Below are 27,532 nucleotides of genomic sequence, written 5' to 3' on the forward strand. Positions count from 1 at the left end.
GCATCTTTGTATACAACATAAAAGAAACAACTGTGTTGATGAAAAACTGTTGCAGAGAACACAAGAGAATACCGTCTTCGGGGGTACTGAAATTTCAAGCTTGAATGCATATTAAAGTTATGTTAAATGAAGAAAATGCCATGTAAGAAGCTTGTAACCTTTTTTTGAGGTTTGTAAACAACACGTACTACTGAAGCCGAGTGCTATGCTGGAAGTGTTGGTACCTCGCTCTACAAGACTTCTTTGCAAGACATTTCAAGCTACTATCAAAGTGGGTTGGCTTTGATTGATACCGAGTCTAAGGCAAATGCTTTATATTCAAAAGCTTAAAGAGCGAGAAGCTGAATTGTTAACCATAAGTTCTTATTCAACCAGTATTGAGAAATCTAAATCGATTACCAACTGGTAAAAGAATTAAAGAGAGTGACAATTACTACATCAACAAACAAGTGCCAGCTCCGCTAATGAAACCTAACCTAATACAATGAACTGAGAAACTAATCGTTTAATAATAATAATAACAGACTTGGTGTTGTAATACCATTCATCCAGTATAATAATCTAATATATAAAATTCTCGTGTCGCGGTGTTTGTAGTTAAATTCCTCCGAAACGGCTTAACCGATTCTCATGAAATTTCATGTGCATATCGGGTAGGTCTGAGAATAGAACAACATCTATTTTTCATCCATCTAAATGTTAGAGGTAGTCGACCAAAAATTTTTTTTTACTTTTTAGATAAATTATTTATTCTTTATTTAATTACTAGCTGACCCGGCGAACTTCTTATCGCCTAACAGTCGATTCTTTAATTTTTTATTTTTTTAAGTTAATAAGTCAACAATTACTTTATGTCAAGAATTAAAAATTATAAAACTCACAAAATTCTTTTAATAGTCACTAAAAAATCGGAAAGAAAATTTTTTTTAGCATTTTTCTCTCCGTAAGAACCATCCTCGTACTTCAAGGAATATTTAAAAAAAAGAATTAGCGAAATCGGCCCAAACGTTCTCGAGTTTTGCGCTTAGCAACACATTCAGCGACTCATTTTTATATTATAGATGATTTGGCGTTAAAAAATACATACAACCCTAAATTTTCACCCTTCTACCACCAACCACTATTTTTAAATAGCATTAAGCGGCAAGACAACGTTTGCCGAATCAGCTAGTAATAATATTATAATTCTTTATTTCAGGTAACACATGACTCATAAAAAACAATGGATAGAACAAATACAAGTAAAAATTAATGAATGTCACGACAATTTGCAAATAAAACAATAATAATACTAATAATTAATAAGACTTGGCTAGTATTATCCGCCGGTTTCTCAGCCTACAGCCCTAACCCCCTCGGCCGTTTGATCTCCTTGCCGGGGCGTTATCCTCCACCCGCTTATATTTATATATGCAAGTATATGTAAATATATCATATTTTAATATAAGTATTTATTATATTATATGTATCTATTATATATTGAGCTGAAGGTGGAGTGACATCCAGTCAGTTAATAATAATAATAAATATCTACACAATATACAAATAAAAATATAATAAAACAATAAAACCACAATAATAATAAATAATAGAAAATACAAATAAATAATTTTAAAAACAATTTCATTGTATCATTTAAGAACTGTAAATAAAAACAAGCTTTCGAGAAACTAGAAACTAAAAACACACAATAATTACGGAGGACCTTATGAGGAACTTTTTATCTCTTTCCCTGTTTAGTAATATCAACAATGGGTGGAATATAGATGAAATATATTTCACAGTATTTCGAAAGCATCTGCTTTGCTGCTAAAAGAAGTACAAAGCCGGAGAAGATACAGAAACCAAAACAAGTGATGCAGATAATGTTTTAACAAACGTCGAAGACAGTGATTCAGGAAGTCAGGTAGAACAAGGAAACCTTATGCAACATAAAGACTGTCCAACTCATTTAAATATGATTTCAGAATTTTATTTCTAATTTTTATTTTCCAATTTCACCGGAATTTCTTTGGAGTTTCTTCTTTTGCGCTTTGTTTACTAAGTGCTGCAGGATTTGACTCATTCTTCTAAGTTTCCACTAGGTTTTATTTGTATCTTTGTTGAGAACCTAAAAGATACAGCTGTGTTGATGAAAAACTGTTGAGAGCACAAGATAATACCGTCTTCGGAGGTATTGCAAGCTGGAACGCTTATTCAAGTTGTGTTAAACGAAGAAAATGCCATGTTAAAAAGCTTGCAACCTTTGTTGGAATGCAGCTACAGGATACAAGTGATGCAGATATTGTTTTCATTGTGTCTGTATTTTTGGTAGTGACGAGATTAGAAGATAGTTTGATTATGATAGGAGTTTGAATCTCTCAGCGACTATTTGATCACACGTCGAGTCAGCTGCGCTATGAACTGCGGGGATTATTTCTTTAAAGCACTATTCGTTGATAGTAAGAAAGATTCTACATCGCTATGCTGGAAGTGTTGGTACATTTTAAGCTACTATCAAAGTGGGTTGGCTTTGATTGATACCGAGTCTAAGGCAAACGCTTTATATTCAAAAGCTTAAAGAGCGAGAAGCTGAATTGTTAACCATAAGTTCTTATTCAACCAGTATTATGAAATCTAAATCGATTACCAACTGGTAAAGGAATTAAAGAGGGTGACAATTACTACACCAACAAACAATTGTCAGCTCCGACAGTGAAACCTAACCTAATACAATGAAATGAAAAAGTAATCATTTAATGATAATAATAATAGACAGGGTGGAGTGATCTCATTTATCCGATATAATAATAATAATAATATAATTTTTTACTTCAGCTAACAAACGACTCGTGAAAAACAATGGATAAAACAAATAAAAATTAATGAATGTCACAACAATTTGCAAATACAATACCAATAACTCAGAAAAACAACAAGACAATTAAGAAATGCTTTTGAACTCCTACTTGAATAAAGTGATTTTTTATTTTAGAGCCCCCTTCAATGCTATACCGGAGCCAGACTTGACATCCAACAATATAAATACATTAAAATTCTGGAAAAAATACACTAAAATACAACAGGATTTTTGGAAAGTATGGCACAAAAGTTATTTGTCACAATTACTAAAGAGGCCTAAATGGCATTATATTAATCCAAACGTTAAAATTGGTGATGTAGTATTACTAGTTGGTGAAAATTGTTCACCGTTGCAATGGCCCCTGGCTAGGGTCACGAATGTATCAGGGGCTCTGACGGTTTGGTACGAGTGGTGGAAGTCAGATCTGGGGCAGGTACTCACAGAAGAGCTATAAATAAGGTAGCTGTATTGAATATCTATAATGAAAGTTAAAAGATAATTATTTTTTTTTGTGTTGTACTTTAAGGAAATTTAATATTTAGTTGTAGAGCTACTAGTTCATTAGCGTCGCTTGTGAAATATAGGATCTTTGTAAAGCTCACTTACTAAGATTAAGATCATAATATGTAAATTTAAATGTTCAGTTATGTTATTATGTAGAAAAACTATAAATGTAATGTATCGTCTTCTTATATAGGAATAGTGGTTGCTCACTTACTCACACTTCACTTACTTTGTTATGTTGTTACTGTTACTAAGCAGGATAATTCGAGAAGCATACTGTAAGATTAGTCTAATGATGTCTAATATAAGATAAATAATTTGTATTAATTTTCTGGATTTCTTTTCTTCAATGTAAAATTATTGCTAAAATGCTACTAAATTGGTTTTGTTTGTGTTGGCTCGCCAATTTATGTTAAATTAATATATTTCAACATAAAAATTAAACAATTGTAGTAATGTTAATATGGTAAAACCGGGAGAGATGCCGCAGTGGGATAGATGCCTCATGTTCTAAAAACCTAACATCCCGAACTCACCAATAAAAATTAATCGCATAAGTAGGAGTCGAAGACATCCCATACCTCGGATATCCACAGATATTCGTGTGGCAAGGACGCGTTTGGATCGTGTGTGTAATTTTCTCCGTGGCGAAATTTAAAAACACGTCAAAGTTTTAAAGGTTAGTATTTAAGGTTGTATAATTTTATAAATAGTAATAAATTCCTTTATATTTTTTATCACGTCTATATACTGGGTCATTGAGTCTGCATATAGTTGTAAATAGATGCTATTTTGTTTATAATTTATTTAAAAAATACGTGGGCATCTATCCCAATCACAAAGGATAGTTGCCCTGATTTTTTGAGGTATAGGTGCCCTTAGACTTGACGCAGAGTGATGAAAGGTACAGAAAGGGCTCTGCAATTAACTTTTCATAAATAAAAAATTCATTATATATTTGTACGAGTATTTTTTATTTTATGTTCCTAAATTCGTTTTTTTTTTTTTTTTTTGGTGTTTGTATATTCTATTACAACCTCTCAGTGGCTCATGCAGCCATGTATGCTCCTAAACATCGAGAGTTTGCTAGTTCGATTCCCGCCCGGAAGGGGTGCTTGCATTTGTACAAATATTTCTTTCCAGTTTGTAAGTCTATTCTTTAGGGTCTCCCCACTGTGCCTCGTAGATTACGTTAAGCTGTCTGTCCCGGCTGTTTTCATATACATCTGGTAGCGATCATTACTATCTATCCCTTCATTCACCATATACAGAGTAAGTTTATGTGTATAATTTTTTCTGTGTCTGTTATATTTTTTATGTATTAGGTATATTTATGTTTGGATGTTTTACTGATTCTAACAGAACTATTCCACGAAAATATTAAAGAAAGGAAGAAATGCGAGCTCGAGTATGTTCTTGGACTATAGAAAACCTACAGTCAGCTTTCGATGAGAAAGTATGATTGTGCAATGTGCATGTTGACACTTGATACGAATATTTTATACCAACAATTAAGAATTTATACTTTTGTTGAATAAATGCTAGTAAAATTTAATTAAATATATATATATATATATATATATATATATATATATATATATATATATATATATATATATATGTAGTATATATATATATATATATATATGTAGTATATATATAGTATAATCTGTGTGATATAAAAATAATATTCTAATTATAAAAATTAAAAGATATAAAAAACACAAAATTTTTTTCATTGCTATGGCCCATGTTTCTTGGAGACAATCGATGTTTTAGGAGTAGAAATTTGGTTTTTGGTTTTTCGTTTACACGGTTTAAAGGGCATCTATCCTACTCACTATTTTCATGGTGAGGCAACTATCCATATAGGTAGGCATCTATCCTCAAAAAAAAGGGTTCACGAAAAGCTAATTTCTGCTTAATCTGCATTGGCTAGGTTGAAAAAAAATAGTCATAATTCAACATAAAGGATTGAGCTAGCTACATTAATAAAAATTATTCGTATAAAAATCATATTTTTAAAATTAGGTGGCTATTTCAAAAAGTGAGGCATGTATCCCGGTTTTACCCTATTATATTGTTTGTGTGGTCTATGGAATCAGAGACTAAAGTATGTTATCTCTGGCAACACTACTTCTCTCTTCCTGCCTAGACGCCAAAACGATTGTGCGCGCTCTGCTACTAAATAAATTATTTAATATAAAAAAGTGTTTTTTATGGTTTCCCACACCAGTAGAATCGACATCTTTTTTAGGGATACAAGTAGACAAGTATTGCGATTGGAAGGTATATATATTAGCTATATATTATAGCTATATGCTTATAGCGCCTATTGCTTTTATCAAGATGGCTAAATTTTTGTTTATGCGTTTATTGTGTAAAACAGCTTCTGTTGTCTAAAAGTCGACAAGTCTTTTTTCTTTTTACATCTATATATTCTGTTACGCTCCTGTAATATTGTTGAAAGAAAACTGATATTTTCTAAATGTTCCTATACTTTAATTTAGAATAATTTACTTACCACGGCTATGTCTCATCAAACCTACGCTATGGTGTCATACTGTGGGGAAACTCTGTAGACGCAGATAAAATCTTTAAAGTCCAAAAAAAATGTCCAGATCATTATATGGAGCTGGTTACCTGGACAGCTGTAAAACACTTTTTAAATAACTCCGCGTCCTTCCCTTTCCTTGTTTATACATTTACGAATCGGTTATGTTTGTAAAGAAGAACATACATCTATTTAAAACTTGTGACAGTGTACTTCGGACCAATTCTCGACGTAAACATGAGCTATATATGCCAATGCAAAAGTTTTCCATATATAAAAAGAATGCTTAACGCTTCAGCCTGTAATATCCCACTACTGGGCATAGGCCTCTTTGTCTATGTAGGAGAAGGATCAGAGCTTAATCCACCACGCTGCTCCAATGCGGGTTGGCGGATTGCATGTTGCGGTTGCATGTTTTATTCCATTTTCAAGCGATGTGATGATGTATATCCGGTCACCAACGAATTATTGAAACTCCTCCTCACATTAAATAACTTGACTTGTACTGAGTGTAATAGTGTTTCCTTATTTTAATTCCTTAAAAAAATATGATCGACCATTGTGATACGTTCACTTGTGATTTATGCGGAGCATGCTTCTTAGAACAGGCGTCCGTGAGGACTCATATAAATAATTATGTGTGTACATTGTGTGCGTTTGATTCATTATCATTGCTCTAAAAAAAATAAAGTAAATTATGTAAAATATTAGGATGTGCTTGTCTTTTGTGGGACATTTCCGTGTCAACCAAGAGACTTTGGGGGTTGACTGCGGAAGGGCTCACCTTCTGGTGTGACCCTCCAGGTTCCTTGGCGTGGCGGTTACGGGCGGTGCTGTTGGTGCCTTTTAATACCACGTGGCAAGACAATTTGCGAGCTACTATCTAATACTATATGTCTATGTCTAATACTGTCTCTGCTAAAGCTGTTTGACTTTAGAAAATATTCTCTTTATAAAAAATAATCCCAATTTCACTTATCGTTTCAAAAAAATAATAATTTGAGAAGTGTGATTGCACCACGGAACTATTGAAGATTTAAGTAATACACACACACACACAACAACAACGACAACGACACCAAGAAGTCAGCCATCGCGGAACACCATTTGGAAGCCGGATAATGGTTCGGCATTGGATTGAGTTTCATAATGCTCAGATACTCGCGACAGAACGCCATTATATACCCCGACTGGTAAGAGAAGCCAGACAAGATATTTCAATTACTAAATATAGTAGTTTCAATAGGGAAGATGGGAAGGATAGGGAAAAAGGGTTCACGAAAAGCTAATTTCTGCTTAATCTGCATTGGCTAGGTTGAAAAAAAATAGTCATAATTCAACATAAAGGATTGAGCTAGCTACATTAATAAAAATTATTCGTATAAAAATCATATTTTTAAAATTAGGTGGCTATTTCAAAAAGTGAGGCATGTATCCCGGTTTTACCCTATTATATTGTTTGTGTGGTCTTTGGAATCAGAGACTAAAGTATGTTATCTCTGGCAACACTACTTCTCTCTTCCTGCCTAGACGCCAAAACGATTGTGCGCGCTCTGCTACTAAATAAATTATTTAATATAAAAAAGTGTTTTTAATGGTTTCCCACACCAGTAGAATCGACATCTTTTTTAGGGATACAAGTAGACAAGTATTGCGATTGGAAGGTATATATATTAGCTATATATTATAGCTATATGCTTATAGCGCCTATTGCTTTTATCAAGATGGCTAAATTTTTGTTTATGCGTTTATTGTGTAAAACAGCTTCTGTTGTCTAAAAGTCGACAAGTCTTTTTTCTTTTTACATCTATATATTCTGTTACGCTCCTGTAATATTGTTGAAAGAAAACTGATATTTTCTAAATGTTCCTATACTTTAATTTAGAATAATTTACTTACCACGGCTATGTCTCATCAAACCTACGCTATGGTGTCATACTGTGGGGAAACTCTGTAGACGCAGATAAAATCTTTAAAGTCCAAAAAAAATGTCTCAGATCATTATGTGGAGCTGGTTACCTGAACAGCTGTAAACCACTTTTTAAATCGCTCCACGTCCTTCCCTTTCCTTGTTTATACATTTACGAATCAGGTATATTTGTAAAGAAGAACATACATCTATTTAAAAATTGTGAAAGTGTACTTCGGACCAATTCTCGACGTAAACATGAGCTATATATGCCAATGCAAATGTTGGCCATATATAAAAATAATGCTTAACGCTTCAGCCTGTAATATCCCACTACTGGGCCTCTTTGTCTATGTAGGAGAAGGATCAGAGCTTAATCCACCACGCTGCTCCAATGCGGGTTGGCGGATTGCATGTTGCGGTTGCATGTTTTATTCCATTTTCAAGCGATGTGATGATGTACACCCGGTCACCAACGAATTATTGAAACTCCTCCTCACATTAAATAACTTGACTTGTACTGAGTGTAATAATGTTTCCTTATTTTAATTCCTTAAAAAAATATGATCGACCATTGTGATACATTCACTTGTGATTTATGCGGAGCATGCTTCTTAGAACAGGCGTCCGTGAGGACTTATATAAATAATTATGTGTGTAGATTGTGTGCGTTTGATTCATTATCATTGCTCTAAAAAAATAAAGTAAATTATGTAAAATATTAGGATGTGCTTGTCTTTTGTGGGACATTTCCGTGTCAACCAAGAGACTTTGGGGGTTGACTGCGGAAGGGCTCACCTTCTGGTGTGACCCTCCAGGTTCCTTGGCGTGGCGGTTACGGGCGGTGCTGTTGGTGCCTTTTAATACCACGTGGCAAGACAATTTGCGAGCTACTGTCTAATACTATATGTCTATGTCTAATACTGTCTCTGCTAAAGCTGTTTGACTTTGGAAAATATTCTCTTTATATAAAATAAACCCAATTTCACTTATCGTTTCAAAAAAATAATAATTTGAGAAGTGTGATTGCACCACGGAACTATTGAAGATTTAAGTAATACACACACACAACAACAACGACAACGACACTAAGAAGTCAGCCATCGCGGAACACCATCTGGAAGCCGGATAATGGTTCGGCATTGGATTGAGTTTCATAATGCTCAGATACTCGCGACAGAACGCCATTATATACCCCGACTGGTAAGAGAAGCCAGACAAGATATTTCAATTACTTAATATAGTAGTTTCAATAGGGAAGATGGGTTTCAACTGTCGAGGGTGTGGAATCCAGTGATTAGGTTATGCAAAACCTTGAAGAGTGATGTAAACAACTCGCGAATCGACACAGTAAGTTACATCTGCAAAACACGGGATCGCATGTCGACTGTTCGTAAAACAGGTGACAATGGTAGGGGTGAAAATAACAATAGTAGGGTTACCCCAGTGTCTACGCAGCAAACGTGTTAGAAAAGAAGTAGTCCGTATGGACACAGCTAAAGCCAGCAACATCTACCCGCAAACTACAGTCTCGTGATCAAGACATTCGAAGTCAATGTCGAAATATCGAGCTCCGCAAAGCGAAAATAATAAACATGGTAATCCCATTTTCGAATAATTTTCATAATATATAAAAATGTTGGGACATTACAGCGATATTTCAGTAAAAGTTTGTGATGCAGACTGTGTATAGAGATAGTGTTCAAACAATTATTCTCTGTAATAATTGTAAAGATAACCCAACGAGGATAATTGAGGATACTGAAGAGCTTATCAAAGGGACCGAGGTCTTGATCTATTGTATGATTTAATATCATATCACGCTTTGAGGAAGCAAAAGAACTCACGAGTAGTGATGCAGACAGCGTCTGTGATGTGAGTATTAAGAATAATTGAATGTTATTTATATCGATACTCCAATTGTCACTTCGACTTCAATGGAATTTTTCAGAGGAAGAGAACTACAAAAATGGCCACCTCGGTTCATCAGTATTGAAGACTGTGTGAAAAAGCTTATTTCTATATGTCAAATATACGAAAGTGAACTTGAGTTAGGTAGACAATATAATATAAAACTGAAGTGTTTTTTGTGTCATACACGATTATTTGGATAAATAACTGAAAGATAAACTATCACGATACTTTCAATGGTGACGCAGAAATCAGTGACGGCGGCATCTTCCTTCGTATAGTAATCAACTTTGTAATTTAACTTAGGTGTAAAGCATCCGTTCATCAGCAGAACAGAATCGAAATTTTTGATATGATGATTTTTATATTCGGTTTAAGTGAACCGTGGCGCCGTCTATAGTGCGTTCTCTACAGAAACCCGTAACTATTCAAAGTTTCATATTACAATGAAAATCTTTGACAGGAGACGACACCATGCTATTTTTAATATGTACGATTTTATTTTTGTGTTATCCACACATTAGGAATTCTAAACATTTTTAAATAATATAATAGAATACAATATAAGTAGAAATAATATAAGTTATAATAATAGTATAAATATAAGTAGAAAATAATATAAGTAGAATTTTAATATAAAATACGCTACTTTTACTGAGCACATATCCATTCCGAATGGGAATGAAACCCACGACTGCTGCTGTTGAGGCGCTTCTACACGCACCACTACACCAGAGTTTTTGTTAGGTTACAGGACGTTGACAAAATTAAAAGTTGCAATAAAAATAAGAAGAAAAGACAGATGAGAGTGGTTCAGATGTTGTTTGTCTCAATTAGAGAGTATGCGAAAATGATTGGTAATATTTATGTGACTTATACTAAAACATAGCTCCGAACATAATTAAGCTTATTTTCTTTGAAACTCTTCTGTCACCACAATATCAGTGACGGCCAGCTGTCTCATGCAGGTTTACAAAGTCAAACTCCAACCCTGTTCAAATAAATAAATAAATATCTACACAATACACACACTGTCGTCTGTTCCTAAAGTAAGCAACTTAATGCTTGTGTTATAGGTAACAGCCGACTAGCATAACTGCAAACATTGTTCTAAAACTAAGTGACGCAGATAATGTTTTATTCCATTTGCAGGCGATGTGTAGAAAGTCTGAAAGCGTTTGTCTACGACGTCAAAAAGTGTTCTACAGCCGACCTCCGTACTAAATCATGTCGATGTTATGTATAATCATGTTAATGTTTTGTGACGTCACACACACCATCGTCTTTAATTGTAGCAAACACATTACTGACAGACATGAATGTCATACCTGAAGATTCGAGAGCGTGTTCCGAACAATTGCAAGAAACACGTTTGGTTTCATCGCTGCCGTCAGTTGTCATTACATAGGTAGCTCGCAACCGTTTATCAAGTGATGAGACGATGCTAGCCACGGCGTCTGATAGGAGAATTCTTATATGATAATGGAATAAATTCGAAACTATACGAGTTGCGACGTGGCTCTGATTACGCTAAAATTTACCACAGTGTCAAAGAACGGCACATTCCACAAATACAGATTTTCGCCACAAGCCATTACATGCTTCGTAATGAGTTAGATAATTTCCTACACGTAGGTGACACATCATACTCTGTTATTCAGCCTTCCCTGTTTAAGATCAGGCAAAACCATGAGAATACAACGTGACGGCAAAATACTGTGGAATTTCTCTGCCCCGCCAATTGTAAAATCGTTTGAGAGATTTTATTATATAAACGTCTGCTTTTCGTTTACTGGAATTACAATTTGGTCGTTCCTTTCGTGTTTAGGTTTATAACGTTTAATACTATTATTGTCAAAATAATCGATATTTTGTGAAGATACTTTTGGTTTCGGAGCGTTTTGAAACAATTTATATTAATTTACTACTAACTAACTTAATTTAAATAAAATAAAATGAAAGACATGTAACCGATTTGGGGGCTTTAATGTCTCTGTCTTAACTACTACAGTCTTGTGCCCAGCGGATGTCAGGGTGGGCCGACCAGACGCTGAGTTTGCGTCTCTTGCTTATTTCTATGAATCTTATACATTGTAACGTATCCTATGTTCTACCTAATCTAGAGCGGATGGACGAGTCGTAATTATAACTCCTCCATCCCTAAGAGGAAAATTATCGGAAGGATCGATTTGAGATTCATTCCGATGATTTTGCTTAAATGATAAACATTTTGGCGATTTTAGCCATATTATATAAAATAAAAAAAAACAAAAGACTTAAAATTACTAGAACTAATGTAACATATCCTAAAATTTCACTGAAGTTATTGTCTTTCTTATCATTCAAAACACTTTTAATCACTGCACTATGTTTCAACGAAAAGGCCATATATTTCACTTTATCTAAACTTATTCCTTTCATGTTGAGTACACTTGCCCTAGATAGAGTCATATGCATTTTTAATTGGGATCTTCTTAGCGACATTTGATTCTATTAGAGCTCGTTGGTGCATAGGAATTGGTCGCTGGTCGACAATGAACAGCACGTTTTTACAAGCGGTAAGTACTTTATTCTTTTCGCCAAAAGGTAAGGATATTTGGGAATAATGGTTACAGATTTGTTTTGTGGTTCATGAAAAATTGGTAATGAATAATCTTAAAATAATTATAATGTTGAATTAACAGGGTTATTAAAGTGGACCGTGTTACAATGTCCTCTCGTTCCGATAAAAGCGCAGCTGCATCATCTCTTAGTCTAACTCGTAAGCATTAAAAACGTAAAGATTTTGTTCCTTGTTACCAATATACCGCTCAATCACGTAATGAAATTTTCGTAAATAAAGATTTAACCGTCTTTTATCACCACTATATAGCGTAATTAGATCTATAATTTCTTTTGGTATTAGTGATACGGTTGTGGTTGTCATGATTATAGAGTAATGAAATGATCAGAGGATACAACTGGCTAATATATTAAATACTTTCACTGGAGAAAAAAATCACACATAATAAAAAACACACAAAATAAAATGATAATATAAATCAAATTTAAAAAATTAAACATAAATTGTAACATATAATTTGTAAATTTATAATATAATGTATTGTAAGATCATTTATTAAAATGTAAACCTTTAATATAAATTTAAACTTATCATATTATGTTTAATAATATAACAATTTAATACTTATTATTTAATTAATTGAATTCAATTTACAATTTAATTTTATTAAATTATGTATCATAACACTTTAATATTATAACAATTCATTAATTTAATTTATTTAATTCAATTTTAAATTTTATTTTCTTAAATAAAATATCATAACACTTTAATATTATAACAATTTATTAATTTAATTTATTCAATTCAATTTAAATTTTATTTTCTTAAATAAAATATCATAACACTTTAATATTATAACAATTTATTAATTTAATTTATTTCATTCAATTTCAATTTTATTTTCTTAAATAAAATATCACAACACTAATGTTATAACAATTTATTAATTAATTTTTATTTAATTCAATTCAAAATTTAATTTTATAAAATGATATATGATAACATTAATGTTATAAAAATTTAATAATATTTAATTTATTTAATACAATTCGAACTTTAATATTTAATTTAATGAAATATCTATGTTCCTTACTACTCTATGTTCCTATTCTAAGAAAGATAAGACCGAATAATTTCATACGGAGATATCAATTTCACAACGTTATAATGAGCAAGGTTTGATCTCAAAAATAACAATAACTTAATAACTTATGTGAAAAATACAGGAGGATTACGGGAACAAGGATTGGCGAAAAGATTGACTCACCAAATGACCGCTACTCCCATATTCTGTCTTCTCTGCTTCTCGAGACACAAAAGAATATTTATTTGGTTCGAAGGATCTCTGCTCACGTAGAATATTCGCGTAATTTTTGTAGACGAATTTCGACGTCGAAAAACACGAAAACTACGGAGTCTATAAGAGAATCCTCACCGGCTGCGCCACTTTTGGTTTCGGAGCGTTTTGAAACAATTTATATTAATTTACTACTAACTAACTTAATTTAAATAAAATAAAATAGGTAAAAAAACTTTTTAAGTTAAACGGTTTTATGTTAAACATACATTGCAATGTTTAAGATAAATGTACTAAAAACCAAAAAATAATAAAATAGATACAGTCGTGGGAATTATAAACATATGCATAGACTAGACTAAAATAAAACCGTGGGGCACGTCAATTGTCTACAATCGTTGATTAAAATGTTTGTTTTGTAATGTTACACTATAATTAGGCAGTTGTTCAACCGACAACGATGGACGTGTGATAAGTAGGGCTAGAATGTGGAAACAAGCTAGCAAGCTCGATTGTAAGCGAGTTTTAGGGTTTCATAGTGGTGAGCGAGTAGTACTTTTATCATAATATGTTTTGTCGATTAAAGACAAACTACGAGCAGTGAAACTATTCCTCGCCAGCCAGCAGTGTGAATGTCCAACGATAAACTAGTTGAAACATCTCTTTTATTTACATGGAGTGTATAACTATTGGAATTTCCATGAGCAAGAAAATAGTAAGTCATTTCCTCACCGTCTGCGGGCCAACTGCCTATTTTAACGACGAATTAAACGATTCTTCTATCGCACATTAAGTCGATAATTTGTAGACAATTGACGTGCCCCACGGTTTTATTTTAGTCTAGTCTATGCATATGTTTATAATTCCCACGACTGTATCTATTTTATTATTTTTTGGTTTTTAGTACATTTATCTTAAACATTGCAATGTATGTTTAACATAAAACCGTTTAACTTAAAAAGTTTTTTTACCTATTTTTATTTTCTAGTTTTTAGTTTTTATTTCGCATTCTGTTTAATTCATTTAGTGCTTCATTATTGCAAGGCCCATCTTAAATATTGAGGTTGTATAGTGCACTGTATTCTTCTTGTCAAGCCCTTTTATTTGATACCCATATTGGTGGGATTGATAAAAAATTGTTATCAGACATTTGGTAGCGGCGGCCAGCTTAGATTTCAATTTTGCATAGTAAATTGTATTCTACTTGTTCAGACCTTTCATTTGATACCCATGTTGATGGGATTGATAAAACCTAAGTTATCCGCCATTTTGTAGAGGCCGCCATCTTGGATTTTAATTTTATATAGTACATTGATTATACTGGTTGAGCACTTACATTTGATACCCATATTGATGGGATCGATAAAACCTACGTTATCCGCCATTTTGTAGCGGTCGCCATCTTGTATTTCAATTTTTTATAGTATATTGTATTCTGCTTGTTGAGCCCTTTCATTTGATACCCATATTGATGGGATTGATAAAACCTACGCTATCCGCCATTTTGTAGCGGCCGCCATCTTGGATTTCAATTTTTTATAGTATATTGTATTCTGCTTGTTGAGCCCTTTCATTTGATACCCATATTGATGGGATTAATAAAACATAAATTCTCCGCCATTTTGTAGCGGCGGCCATCTTGAATTTATAATGATAATGAATAAACATAATTGTATTGTCACCAAAATCCAAAGTGTATACAAAATTTCAGATTAATCGGTTGACAGGAAGAGGGTGAAATTTGAATTACTAAATTTGACCCAAGAATAAATAATAAAAAATAAATAAAACAAACGGGGTGAGCTAAATAAAACCGTTTAAAAATGAAAGACATGTAACCGATTTGGAGGCTTTAATGTCTCTGTCTTAACTACTACAGTCTTGTGCCCAGCGGATGTCAGGGTGGGCCGACCAGACGCTGAGTTTGCGTCTCTTGCTTATTTCTATGAATCTTATACATTGTAACGTATCCTATGTTCTACCTAATCTAGAGCGGATGGACGAGTCGTAATTATAACTAGATACAAAATATTATTACAAACAATTATAAATATGCTGTGACGCAATTATAAATACACCATGTCTGTCTTGTAGACTAAATAATCTTAGAAGTTGTATAAATCTATTAAAACCACCAAAACCGACAGAGAGTGATGCGGATAATGTTTTATATCTTTTAGAATGAAAACTCAGAAAGTGAAAAATGAAGAAAGTTGAACAGTTCATGATAGAGCTGGAGGTTGTTACAGTATTATTTGATTTTATTTACTCTTGACATCACGCTTGACGTATACCAAGAGAGTATTCGTTTATCAATAAATTGTACTTTTAGTAGGTTGACTGAAATTAAAACGACATATTGGTGGATATATGTATATCCACGGTCGAATGGATGGATGTTTGAATGAGCTAATTATGTTGCTTTGAAAAAATAAAGAAATTGTTGGGAGATTAGTGGAGTCAATATTTTGTCAATAAGAACTCATTCATTGCGTCTATGTGGAAAAAAGTAATTTATTTATAAGAATGTCCGTTTCAACAACTGCTTTTACTAACATTGAAAAAAGTAGAGTAGCTGTAGCTATCAAATCGTTTGTGGAGGCTCTACAGGAGCACAGAGACTGTGTCAGTAAGCGCAGAGCTAAGAAGCTTGCTGCGTTGTATAATATGTAGAAAATTTGTGCACAATGCTTTGTGACGTTGACGAAGATGACAAAACTAACTCCACCAGTGAGCTCCACTGGAGGTTGAAGGATGTATTACATACAATGAATAACATTTGCCATCGCGTGCTTCCCAAGGCACGGTGACGAGACCCACAAAGACAGAACACCAGACCGAAACAGATATTCGTACAAGCACAAACAGTCTAAAAGTTTCATTAAGTGAATACGTATTATTCTTTTATGTTTTTTTTTAAATCACGAAAGTATAGCGTTATAGTAAGTGTCCGTATGCTATCCATTACTGAATTCCTCGGACAGTATTTTGTTGACAAACTCCACATAAAGCAAAGTTAGCATTATCGATTATCTGGGGTCCGCATACACTAGCTTCGTCCTCTCTGAGACGTCAAAGTACCCGAATCCTCGAAAAACTCAGCTAATTCTCAACCAACTCCCAGAGCGTTTTCGCCAGAGTCAAAAGCTAGTTCGAATCGGTTAAACGGTTAATAACTGACATCGCTGTTGACTTGACATCTTTCACCGTCGAAGAGTTCTGAAGGCTCGTTCAACATCCAGAGCATCCCGAATGGGAATGAAACCCGCGACTGCTGCCGTTGAGGTGAGGCTGAGGCGGTTGAGGAGTTTTTGTTAGGTTACAGGATGTTGAATTATCATTAAATGTTGCAGTAAAAAGTAGGAAAAAAGACAGTTGAGAGTGGTACAAATGTTGTTTGTCCCAATTAGAAAGTATGCAGAAATGATCGAGAATGTTTATGATGAGACTTATACTTAAACACAACCTCCGAACATAAGTTTCTTTGTTCCTTCAAAACGTGTCTACCACACAATATCGGTGAAGGCCAGCTGTCTAATGCAGGCTTACAAAGTCAAAAAAAACAACAAACAAAAAAAAAAAAACAAACCAAAGAACAAAAAAAAAGTGACGCAGATAATGTTTTATTCCATTTGCAGGCGATATATAGAAAGTCTGGAAGCGTTTGTCCTCGACATCAACAAATCTTCTAAAGCCGACCTCCGTACTAAATCATGTCGATAGTGTTTTGAAACGTCACAAACACCATCGTCTTTAATTGTGGCGAACACATTACTGACACACATGAACGTCATACCTGAAGATTCGAGAGCGTACTCCGAACAATTGCAAGAAACACGTTTAGTTTCACCGCTGCCGTCAGTTGTCATTACATAGGTAGCTCGCAACAGTTTATCGAGGGATGAGATAAAGCTAGACGTCTGATAGGAGAATTGTTGTATGACTATAGGATAAAGTAAAACTATACGAGTTGCGAAGTTGTCCTAAAAAATAAATAAAACTACAAGAGCACAGAGCGAGACTGTAGTGATGTTTTACTGCTACTGTTAAACAAACTATCTATTTTCAGTCGTCGAAACAATAATAAATGTAAACAAAAATCAATAAAAACTTACTCCAAATATCTAAAACGATAAAACCATTCCAGTACTTTATTGCAGAACCAATACATCGGTTACAGGCGAGAATAAAATATTAAGAGTAGGAATAATTCTCAAGAAATCGGATCGTTTAAATTGCTGTGAGCAATAACCACGGTGTAACTTAAAAATGGTAGGAATACCGTGTTGCCTAAGTCTAGTCAAATCTAGTTAACGACAAAAATCATAGTGGGTTCGTCTATACCAATCTCAAAAGTAATTCTGCTAATGCACGTAGTTTGTAATAAATTAAGGTAAATTGTAAATTTAGCAATAATTTCAGAATAAGTGTGTGGGTTTAGCTTGGTTTAGTCAGTATGTGTAGTTTTATTAGTGTAATTATTTATTGTTGTTGAGCATAGTTTAATCACAGAACATAAGAGTAGCTACTTATCGAATCTTATATCGCTGTAACACAATTTTAGCCAAGCATGTTCAAATACAAAACCAATAAATTGCTGAGAAAAAATAATAATTCCAATTTGACTTTAATTTATAATAAAAATTTTATGGCGATTATAAATCAGTACATACGAATGCTTAAATTTATATAAAATATATTTCCTAATTAAAATAATTGTTTTATAATCACACTGAGTTTTGGTCACAGCTATAACAAGTCAATGACAAAGTCAATTACTACTTACTACAAGAAAACTTAAATGAAATTGCAACAACATTATCCTTTGACGATGCTAGGCCATTCTCTACTTATCAAATGATTAATAGACTTCTTTTTTTTCGATTTGCTACAAATACTACCTAATTGTAAGCCAATGACGCAGATGATAATTGATCCTATTAGTAAATTAATGATTAGGATAAACAGTTGAAACACAAACTGATTCGTAAAAAATAGGTCGTGTAGATTAAGAAATGCATGCCTATTAAAAGATTCACGAATATATTTGTGATGAAAAGAGATGGGATTGAATAAATTTCTAAAAAATATGAAAAAATTATTAAATTTAAACTTTAAGTGATGCAGATAATGTTTTATTCCATTTTCAAGCGATGTGATGATGTACACCCGGTCACCAACGAATTTTTAAAACTCCTCACATTAAATAACTTGACTTGTACTGTGTGTAATTGTGTGTTTCTTTATTTTGATTCCCTAAAAAACAAAAACAAATGATCAACCATTGTGGTACGTTCACTTGGGATATATGCGGAGCATGCTTCTTAGAACAGGCGTCCTTGAGGACTCATATGAATAAACATAAGAAGGTATACAACAATTAACGTGTGTGTAGCAGCGTACTTGAATGACTCCTAGTCATTAAATATCTACATTCATAAAATGTTGAAGTACTATATAACATATGAGAAACTAATAAGAAAATAATGATTAGAGAGGAGAGGCTGAACCATTAAACATTCGAGAATCAATGAAACAATAGCGAGGGCTAGCAGGTGAGCGCTTCTGACGGCAATTGCTACACGCACGTTCAAATAATATACACTGCACGGTGACAGTTTGTTGATTTAATAAATTGTATGGAATTAAATATAAACAAAATATTACATTTGAATTGGGAATCTGTTATTTTAATATAAGAATGGTCGTTTGCTACATGGTTAAAGTTTTATATAACAAAGAAAACTTTTCGTGAAAAGACCTGCGTTGGTTTTGATGTCGAAGCAATATACCATAATATTAAGGACAGTGATGCACATGGTGTTATATTCCCTTCATAAAAATTTAAAAGTGAGGTTGAACTATCAAGCCATTCGACGATAAAGACATCCAACTGCACGTGTGCGAATAGGTAGTATTTCTTACGTGTAATTAAATGATCACACTTTAATAAGGAAGAAGAGAGCACGTGGGAGCCACTGGGGAACCTGCACTGTGACGAATTAGTTAAGGAATAATAAAGAAGATAGCCGAAATCAAAAAGGGGCTAAAGCAAAAAAAACAAAAGCACGTGGTAAAAAACGCAAGCTTGACAGCGAAGATATAAGCAAAGTCATCGAACTGAATGAGCCTACGAAGGAAAAAAAGATGACAAAGCTAAATCGGGTTTTGAGAAGGGGTCTCAAATTAGAAAGAATAATAGCGTAGCAAATATCGTATTAGAATGAACTATCTCTCACTCTTACGTACAATTTAGCACGTCTATGGTACAAAATTTTTTGAAATTTGTTGTTTTAAACTGTGGTCAGTTCAGTCAGCGATTGCCGCGAATTACCGCTTGTTTTCCCTGAACTTTCTTCAACCCTTTCTGATTTCAACTGAAATAACCATGGAACAGTAAGTAATATTTTATTTTATTTACTCATATTGATATATGGGAGGTTTCATGTCCTGCAGTAGACTATTATAGGCTGATGGATGGATGAATGAAAAGAATTCGGTTAAAAACTTTCGTGGAGACTTTCTAAACGATACCCTCGTTACCGTTATCCGTCGTACGTATACCGTTTGGGTAGGAACTGAACCTCGAAGCTAAGAATGGTCGTTTGCTACATGGTTGAAGTTTTATATAATAAAGAAAACTTTTCGCGAAAAGACCTGCGTTGGTTTTGATGTCGAAGCAATATACAATAATATTAAGGACAGTGATGCACATGGTGTTATATTCCCCTCATAAGAATTTAAAAATGAGATTGAAGCATCAAGCCTTCCGACGATAAAGACATCCAACTGCACGTGTGCGAATAGGTAGTCTTTCTTAGGTGTAATTAAATGATCACACTTTAATAAGGAAGAAGAGAGCACGTGGGAGCCACTGGGGAACCTGCATTGTGACGAATTAACTAAGGAATAATAAAGAAGATAGCCGAAAGCAAAAAGGGGCTAAAGCAAAAAAAAAAAAGCGCGTGGTAAAAAACGCAAGCTTGACAGCGAAGATATAAGCAAAGTCATCGAATTGAATGAGCCTACGAAGGAAAAAAAGATGACAAAGCCAAATCGGGTTTTGAGAAGGGGTCTCAAATTAGAAAGAATAATAGGAGCAAGGGGTTCAACGGGAGAATTAATGTCTTTAAAAAAGTGGCCTGATTTCGATGAAGCTGACCTTGTTCCAGCTAAAATTGCAAATTTTAAATATCCACAAGAGGTGATTGCCTCCTTAAACAAGGCTGTACATTGGGAAGGAATATTAAGAATACGTGTACCGGATATTACAAACTCAAAGGCACTGTGATCGCACTCTATAGATAGTTTTGAGGGGTTTGTTTTCACAAACGCCCATTTATTATTGGTCAATCTGTGCCAATCTTCACATCTCCAAAGTTAAAATTATAAAGGCAATTTTCAAGAATTGATGACAAGGCTTGGGGTTGGGTTTCAGATTTGATTTTTAAAAAATTCAAATTTGAATGTGTAAAATATGAAAAGGAGCTTAAATTTTTGGGATAAAAGGACTATTACGAGTATCATTTTCAAATACACTATTCCCATACGCTCAACTAGTTCTAGATATTTTTATATGAAATATGCATCCATTCATCAATGTCATACCGTTATCACATCTACCATAAAATTACATAAATCGATGTCAATTTAGTCGTGCATCTAGAATTTTTGTCGATTTGCAGTACCATATAATTGATAGCATATTAAAATTGATAACATTCAGCTTAAAAATGACTGTACAAAAATATAAGTATGAAGGTAAAATTATCAAATCATGTAGTTTGTTCGGTTGATGAAGTTTTCAAGACCATGGAACACTCCTCTACCAGTAGCTGATACTCTACCGTGGATAACACCCTGATTGATGGGTTTGGCCTTACGCAAGCGTGTGCAATAATGTCTTGGTAGTCGATGTTCTTAGCGTAAGTGTCTGCGATCCAGGACATTTTACGTTCGCCTGTACCCATGTCAGGGGCTGGTACGTTGACAACCGGCCCGATGAAGCCCTTCTTAGCGAGCTCAAGAGTGAAACGTCTCGTAATCTTTTCCAATTCGTGTTCGGAGTATTCCTTGGGATTGATCTTAGTATCGGCCTTGGCACTGCCAAAGGGAACGTCGACGCACGCACATAAATGTGAAATAATTATTAAACACCTTGTTGTAACTTATATTCAACTCATATTAATAAAATCTATGTGATGCAGATAATGTTTTATTCCATTTTCAAGTGATGTGATGATGTATACCCGGTCACCAACGAATTTTCGAAACTCCTTCTCACATTAAATAACTTGACTTGTACTGAGTGTAATAGTGTTTCCTTATTTTAATTCTTTAAAAAAATATGATCGACCATTGTGATACGTTCACTTGTGATATATGCGGAGCATGTTTCTTAGAACAGGCGTCCTTGAGGACTCATATAAATAAACATAAGAAGGTATACAACAATCAATGTGTGTGTAGCAGCGTACTTGAACGACCCCTAGTCATTAAATATCTACATTTATAAAATGTTGAAGTACCATATAACATATGAGAAACTAATAAGAAAAAACCTGACAGTGATACCTACGATAAAGAATAATACAACTACGGTCGGCTCAGTAGTAAAGGCGATATGGGCATAGGATTTGTCCGTGTAGGAGACGGATCGTAACTTAATCAATGTGTGCGTTGACAAGCGTCTAGTGTCAGACTAACACTACTAGCGCCAAGACTGGGGCTACGAGTGCAAGGGGTGCACCTTCTACGGAGGCACTGAAATTCCACGGTAGGAGTGCTCGTTTGAGTTGTGTGTAAGAAGAAAATGTTATGTAAATTGGTTTGTGACCTTTTTGTTATTAGCAAAGGCATTCCCCAAACAGTGATGCAGATACTGTTTTATTGCATTCAGAAGGCAGTGATTTAGGAGCTGGGGTTTTTATTTTATTTTAGTATATCCACAGGCTTAAAGAACATAAAGTTAAGGAAGTGATGCAGATGATGTTTTAACACACGTCGAAGATAATAATTCAGGAATTCAGGTAAAACAAGCATACCTTATGCAACTAAAGGCTGTCCAACTCATTTTAATGTGATTTCTTAATTTAATTAATTCTTAATTCCAGTTTCGCCGAAATTTTTCGTAAATGTTCAAAAATTTGTGCACGTCGCCGAACAATTTTTCCGTTAATGATCCCGAGGCCGTGGTAGAGCCTCAAAACTGTATACGTATTGTTGTGAGGTATATAGAACCTTCCGCATCACAATGTTTGTATATATATGTATGGTAGTCTTGCGGAAACTGTTCATCCATTACCGACAAAGCATCGACGATTAGAATAGCAGAGGAACATCCGAGAGTAGTGTGCAATCATCTTTCCCATAGTGCCCAACAATCTATCAATGTTGTTGCCGCTGCCGTGAGTATGTATATGTCGCATAGCGGCTTTTCTCTTGTCCACACAGCCCAAACCAGTCGTGCAATAGTTGTCTGAATGGTTACATAGAGGATCGCTCTCGCGATGTCTACTCTTTGTAATTAAAATATTACATCTTGCATCAATGAGACTAGTACTTTTTTATTTTTAATTATAATAGAATGGTTATTATATAAATATAATAAAACGCAAATCTAGTATAAGAACAACGTTTTTGAGATAATACGGACAACACACGAAATAAGTTTGAAGGAACTTTTAATTGAAACTTACACTGTATCAGTTCCTTTTTTTGCACTTTTCATTCGCTCTGCAAAAAAAACTCCACAAACACACAGAACAAGTGATGCAGATGATGTTATATCTCCCTTAGAACACAATGATTTAGATAGTAAGGTTCAAACACAGCAACAAGTATTAAAAAAATATGTCTGACCTGAAGTGATCGACGTTTACAAAAAGCGGTTAGATTGATCGTAATTTTGCTATCTAAGAAAGAATCTGGACAAATAAGTATTTCGACAAATAATGAAAGTGACGCTTTCCAGGAAGGCGCATTATTTACCGAGAACCTTCATTGACACTTTGAATCCTTGCTCAAGATACAAGACTCCAGTGCAAGACATTTTTGACAACTGTCAGACTTGGTTAGCTGTGATTGATACTGAGCCCTTAAAGGGACCAGAAGCTTATTTACCATCTTATATGCTATAGTTATTTTCTTATGTTATACTCGTGAATGGCATGGGATTTAAAAAAATCTAAGAAATATGAAATATGTATTGAGAGTCTTTTTGTCACTTACAAAATTACACTACAACACAGACTCCACTCATAATTTGCTCCTTTTCTTCGAAAGGTCACTATCACCCCTTTACCGGTGAAGGCCAGCCATTAAACTCAATGCAAGTTTACGAGCCAAAATATTAAAAAATTAAAGTGATGCAGATAATGTTTTATTCTATTTGGAGAAAGTCAGCAAGTGTTTGTCTTAGACATCGACGAATGATCCACAGCCGAACCCCGTACTAAAGGATATCGAAAATGTTTTCGAAATCTATAATTAGACTTTGCTCACGCTTTGAAATGAGTAACTGTAGCTATCAAATCTTTTGTGGAGGCTCTCTACAGGAACACACAGACTGTGTCAGTAAGCGCAGAGCTAAGAACGCTTGCTGTGTTGTATAATGTGTAGAAAATTTGTGCACAATGCTTTGCGTTTTGATAGGAAATGGGTGTTCCTCCTCATCTCACTTTCTTAATACAGAATCTGTACCTTGATGGAAGCAGTTTCGTGAAATCGGAAAACCATTTGTCGAAGTCCTACCATACTGAACGTGGCGTACTTCAAGGTTTTATTCTGTCTGCGAAGCTATTCAATCTGTATGGCGAGTACATAATGAGGATAGCGTTGGACAGCTGGGATGGGGGCCTCACAATAGGTGGTCAGAAGATAACGAACCTAAGATATGCTGACGATACGACGTTACTAGCTTTTGATTAAGAGGAGATGGCAGTTCTGCTGAAGAAAATTGAAGTTGAAAGTGCCAAGCTTCTTAAAATTAACCATACAAAGACCAAAATTATGGTTGTAGATAGAGCTCAAATTCTACTTCACTCGAATCGACTTAATTACCTATGAAAAAGCCAATGAGTTTGTCTATCTTATAAATAATGTGGGTAGCTGCACTGAAGAAATTCGCCAACGTGCTGGAATTGCTAAAAGTGCAATGACCAACGTAAACAAGATATGGAGGAATCATGGTGTCCATCGCAAAACCAAAGTCCGTCTGGTTCGAGCTCTTGTGTTCTCTGTATTTTTGTATGGCTCATAAACTTGGTGCCTCATAAGTCGCGATTGCAGTAAGATCAATGCATTCGAAATGTGGTGTTGGTGAAGACTACCCCGAATCCCTTGGACTGCCATAAGGGCGAACGAGTCAATTTTACAAGAGCTCAATATCACCAAGCGACTCTCATCGATCTGCATGGAGCGGGCCCTTACCTTCTTCGGGCACATTATGCGGTCTCCTAAGCATAGTCTTGATAAGCTTATAACGCTGTGTCAAGAAGAAGGGAAACACGCCAAAGGGAGGACACCAGCAAGATGGTCTGATGTCATCAAGAATACGGTGGGAGGCAGCTTGCGCCGTGCAATATATGCTGCTTACGATCGCCTTCAATGGAGACATATCATTCGTGTACGTGTATATGGGCGCAAATCGCCGACTATCGGCAATAATTGGAAACTATTGATATTTATGTTTTAGTTTATTGTTAAAGTGAATATATTATAGGAATATCTAAAATGTATAAGATTTAAATAGTTACTTTGTAAACATAAAACCGTTACTTATTGAGATCTGATATTTAATAGACACTGTTTTGACTGTTTCAATGCTTTGAAGACGTTTAATGTTTCATTTATTGTTAAAATACTCAATTTACTGTGTAAATATTCAAATTAATATCTATTATAATTAATATAATTATTTTGTACTGAATTTTATTATTTTATGCAATAAGTCTTTTTTTAATTTCATTTCGAATCTTGCTTGCAGCGCCATCTTTACATTGCTAATGTTTGTTCACATTAATGTTTGTTCAGATTAAATTAAGTAACCTTTGTATTATATAAATCATTTTAACTTATTTAAATTCGTTAAAACATTTATTATAAATATTAAGATGTATTTCAAGAATTATTTTACAGTATCTAATTTATTTGTTAATTTTAAAAGGAGTTGTATTTGATTGTATGATAACTATAAAAGCAGTCGATTTATGAAAAGATCAGGTTGTTCTATACGAGCAACTGTGCGCTAATAAACCGAGAAAATCTTAGTGTGTTTTTCACTTTAATGGACTCCGAACGAGGAAACTCTACGAGGAAGATGAAGAAAGTGTTGCAGATTGTGTTTTTATTCCTTCTCTTAATCCTCGAGGTTTATTGAAAGTCATGTTCACTTAGGTCCAACTCTTACTTAATTCTTAAAACTCCTTCTATAAATATTTATCTATAGATTGTTATACCAAAGTTGGTAGTATGGCGAGACGAAGAACTCGCAGACGGGGAGTAAAACGTGACTGATTGTAGCAGTGGACGCAAATTAAGTTGCGGATTGATAACCGTGATTTAAGACAATTATATAATCTTCATGAATTAGAGGATGCCGTGTTCGAACAAGACAGAACGTCAACTGAAACGCCAAGCTAAGAATAACCACTTGAGCTGAGAAACAGTGGAGACTGTGACCACGGATGGCATCTGCGACGTCGCCGACACACCAGGAGCTGCAAAATTACAATCGCCGTTAGAGTGTTGAGTCGTGTGTCACTGAGAAAAGTTTAAGTAAATATATAAGCGACCTTTTATTTCGAAGGTAAGAAGAACCCAAGGCAATAAAAGAGTGATGCAGGTGACGTTTTAATACTTAGAAAATAACAATTTGAGAAGTATATTTAACTTTCACTTCATTTGTAGGGTAATTGTTTTGCTCGAAAATGAAAAAAAACCGACTTCAATTACATCAACCAAAACAACTTAGTACTGATGGTGCTGTGTTACAAGTTACCAACGGGGTCGCAGGTGGTGGATAGCGAATGACCACCAGGTATGGTGGTTACTTCTTACTTCGTAAGTAACATCTTGCTTCGTAAGTAAATACTTCTTACGTGCGTACATAAATACACACACACTTTTTGTTGTCAGAGTTATCAAAATACAGTCAGTAGTTACTAAAAGCAAAAATCAGTGATGCAGGTGTTGTTTAAACACTCGTCGAAAACAATCACTCAGAAAGTCAGGTAGAACAAGGAAACCTCATTCAATATAAAGACCATAATAAAAGAACTTTAATGAAGAGATGTCGATTGACTGCTACGTGTAAAGGTACTAATGGTTTGGTTTTCTTGGTTTTGTTGTTGTATAGATTAATTAATGTTGTACAACTTTCTTCACTATTTATACATATTTTAGATGCCTGATGATGAACCAATAAAGGATCGAAACGTCGCATGAATTTGAAATTAGTGGTTTGATTGGCACCTTATGTCCACTTTCCTGCGAACCGTCAAAGTATATTATTTATGTTTTATATTATAAATAACATTATATTGTCGTAAAATTTCAATTAAGTCATCCATTTTTAAGAGCCAAATAAACTATTTTTTAAACGAACGCCACTGACGTGTAGGGACACGAAAACAGTTTCAATACTTTGTGGTATCGAGTACATTACCATTCGATAACGATACTTTTGTACTCAATACTTAGAAATGAAATGAACTTCGGGCACGACGAATGCTCAGAATTGAATATTTTGTGTTCGTTATTACCAGGAATCTCTAAAAGATAATTGAGATATTTATAAAAAAAAAATGATGATATAAAGTATAAATGCACTGACTGCACAAACCACAAACCAACACCACAAGCCAGTGATGCAGATAATGTTTAGAAAAAAGCAATTTCAGAAGTGAGGTTGAACAACTGCCTGTGACCATTGTGTTATTACACATGTA

General features: G+C 34.2%; 1 pseudogene; it reads right to left on the reverse strand.

Moving 5' to 3' along the window:
• Positions 1–21,353: 21,353 nt before the first annotated feature.
• On the reverse strand, positions 21,354–22,656 carry LOC123666921 (annotated as a pseudogene).
• Positions 22,657–27,532: the final 4,876 nt, after the last annotated feature.

The sequence above is a fragment of the Melitaea cinxia genome, chromosome 27, assembly GCF_905220565.1.
Source record: "Melitaea cinxia chromosome 27, ilMelCinx1.1, whole genome shotgun sequence".
NCBI classification, from domain to species: Eukaryota; Metazoa; Arthropoda; class Insecta; order Lepidoptera; family Nymphalidae; genus Melitaea; species Melitaea cinxia.